This window comes from Gossypium hirsutum, chromosome A03 (assembly GCF_007990345.1).
Source record: "Gossypium hirsutum isolate 1008001.06 chromosome A03, Gossypium_hirsutum_v2.1, whole genome shotgun sequence".
Classification (NCBI taxonomy): Eukaryota; Viridiplantae; Streptophyta; class Magnoliopsida; order Malvales; family Malvaceae; genus Gossypium; species Gossypium hirsutum.
In genome coordinates, this window is record NC_053426.1 from 19159931 (window position 1) to 19163116 (window position 3186).

The 3186-nt window shown below is 30.2% G+C and overlaps 1 long non-coding RNA gene across 1 annotated transcript; it reads left to right on the plus strand.

Annotated features, from left to right (window-relative positions):
- Positions 1 to 571: 571 nt before the first annotated feature.
- On the plus strand, positions 572 to 1681 carry LOC107888017 (uncharacterized). Its single transcript, XR_001681244.2, has 2 exons — positions 572 to 1198; positions 1291 to 1681. It is a non-coding gene; the product is annotated as an uncharacterized lncRNA (long non-coding RNA).
- The last annotated feature ends 1505 nt before the right edge of the window (positions 1682 to 3186 follow it).

Consider the following 3186-nt stretch of genomic DNA (forward strand, 5'->3'; position numbering starts at 1 on the left):
TCTTTCCTGGGAATTGAACTTTGTGTGATTTTTTAGTACAATAATTTACACGCTTCCGACCCTATTGGAACAACAAGTTGTCATTTCTTGAGCTTTTTATTTTGGAGCTTTAAGATCTCTTTTTTTCAACAAAATTTGGTGAATATGTTGATTTCAAAAAAAAAAATTTACGATTTTAGGCCAATTTTTAAAAAAAAGTAGAGAAATAGATTATTTTTTTGAGAGAAAAAGCAAAAACTTTCACCCTCTCTCCGGCCAAGTCAGTTGAAAATGTGTCCTACAAGGGGAGTTTTTACCATTAAAAAAAAGAAAATTATTGTAAATCGTTGGATTTTCGATGGTTAGAAAATCACAACCGTTCATTTTCTAACTATTGGGACCAACAACAACTTTTTTTTTTCTCTAGTGGTAATTTTTTTCCTATATATGCCCTTCTTATTTTTTTTTTCATTTAATCTTATTTTCTCAATTCTTTTAATTTTCTCAATCCTATTCATCTATTCTCTTAATTCTTTCAACTATTTTATTCTCAATTTTTTCATTCAATTTCTCTCAAATTCTTCTTCTCTCAATTTTCTATTTTATAATTTCATTGATTTTATTTTATTTTATAATTTTAATAATGTCAATGTCTCTAATTCGTTTGTATCACAAACACATTTTATTTCGCAGTCCAATTACAAATGATAAGAAAATATTTTTATATTTTTTATTTTAATTAATATAATTATTCAGTTGTTACTATTATTTTAAATTTTTTTTATGTTTATATAATCATAACAAAGATTGAATTATCGAGACATATACACATAATTTAAGTGCAAAGGCACCGTGTATTATTGAACAACACTTGAAAGAGGTGGGATTCTTGCACTCTCTAGTATGCTTGGTAGGATTAAATTGTAATGTTGTAATGTTGCTTCAAATGAATCCAAGTTGCATAATGTTTGTTTAACTTGTCAACTTGGGAAGTCGCATAAACTTCCCTTTTCTGATTCCAAAACTGTGTATTCTTCTCCTTTTGAGCTTATTGTTTCTGACTTGTAGGGACCTACCCCTATGTCTTCAGAAGGGTGTTTCTATTATATGTCTTCAGAAGGGTGTATATGATACACTTGGCTTTATTTGTTGAAGAGCAAATCAAAGGCCATTGACAAATTTCTACAGTTTTAAAAACTTATTGAAGTTCAATTTGGCTGTAAGATTAAAGATTTTCAGAGTTTAGGTCTTTCCAACAAGCTCTCTCTTAGTTGGGTATTTAACATCGGTTATCTTGTCTTCACACCTCAGAAAAGAATGGCTTGGTAGAGAGGAAACACATACATGTTGTAAAGATTGGTCTTACCTTTCTAGCACAAGCCTCTTTACCTATGCATTTGTGGTCACATGCATTCTTCAGTGATGCTTACCTCTTCAACAAGTTTCCTACTATCGTGATCTAAAGAAAGGCCCCCTATGAGAAGTTGTACAAGGTCCACCAGATTACATGCAACTAAGAGTTTTTGTATGCAATTGCTACCCTTACCTCAGACTATACAACAAATACAAGCTGCAATATAGGTCCAAACCTTGTGTTCTTATTGGTTACAGTCTAATTCATAAAGGCTAGAAGTGCCTTAATGAAACTGGCAAGATATTTATGTCAAGGCATGTGATTTTTTATGAAAATCTTTTTCCCTTTGCTCCTATTATCAAGTTAAGAATATGCTCTACTTCAAACAGTAATTATGCTTTTCTGCATCAGAAGTCTTGTGTTCCACTATTGTCTCCCTCACACATTGGATTAGATGGTCATTCTTCTAGTTTTTGTAAGGGCTATTTTGATGACTTAGGGTTAGCTGCAAGCATGTGCTATCTATTATGTTAGGATCAACTGCAGGACTGTCCTCACAGGTCTCTTTCAGCTTCTCCTAGTGTTCCTCCTCCTGATGTGTTTTTGGAGCAACCTGTTGTCGATAAACCTAGAGGTGCAACTAAGATTTCAGTGGTTGATTCACCTGCAACAGTTCCATTAACTAGTTCACCCTCTCTACATGTCCGTGTCAACACTTATATATCTAATGCAGACTAGATCCAAGAATGTGATTTTTAAACCCAAGGTATTTTTAATACGACTGAGTGAGCAAGAACCTTTAATCATTGAAGAAGCATTTACTAGTAAGAAGTGAACCAAGGCTGCTCAACAAGAGTTTAATGCTCTTATCAAAAATCAAACATGGTACTTGTTCCTTTACCTACAATGTCACATCACGAAAATTAGGTTAGTAGAATTGGACTTTAGATTATGGGTTGAGAGAAAAATTGAATTTTGTTTCATAGGAATTAAAATAGGATAAAATAAATAATTAGTTAATAATAATAATAATTTAATTAAATAACTATAGTATTAATAATCGGGGCATTAGTAAAAATAATAATAATAATAATAATAACTAATTTGGAATAGAGTTAAAGTAGAAGTTAAATGTGTAAATTAAGGCTACTAGTTAAAAATGGAGCTATTAGAATAAGGGAGAAATAGGAGAAGATTTAGAGGGCAAATAGCTCAATTTTAAAAAACAATTTGGTTGGTTATAAAAGCCACTTGTCATACAAGCTCTCTCCATTTCTTTTTCATTTTTAAATTTTGTTAGATCTAAATTGGAGAATTTTATCTCAAAAATTTATACATCTCTTATATTTTCTTGTCATCCAAACACTCTTTATTATTTCAATTTTACAAGAAAATCACTCTTTCTTCTCTAATTTCTCATCTAAACTTATCTGGTTTTTGCTCAATTTGTACAAATTCGTGGAGGTTTTCAAATTAAAGGTAAATCTATTATTTCCTTATGTATTAAATTTTTATTAGGTGTTTTAAATTTGAATTTTCATATATCTAAGCAAGAAAATTAAAGTTCCATGGTTTTAAAGTTATCTTCTGCATAAAAATAGTGAATCTCATAATAAAGAGCTAAAAGATGTTTTTAAAATGATTTTAAGTATATTTTGACGAGATTAAGTGGTTTACAAATTCAATTTAACAAAATCTTTAAGTAATTGCATGAATTAAATGGTTTTCTTTTGAGAATGAGGATGAACAATGTTTTTCTAGAAAAATATTAATTAAAGAAATTGAGCAAAGTTAGAGATCTAGATCTATAATTAGGCACAAGTTAGGGGGTTGGGAGGTAGAAATAAAGGATT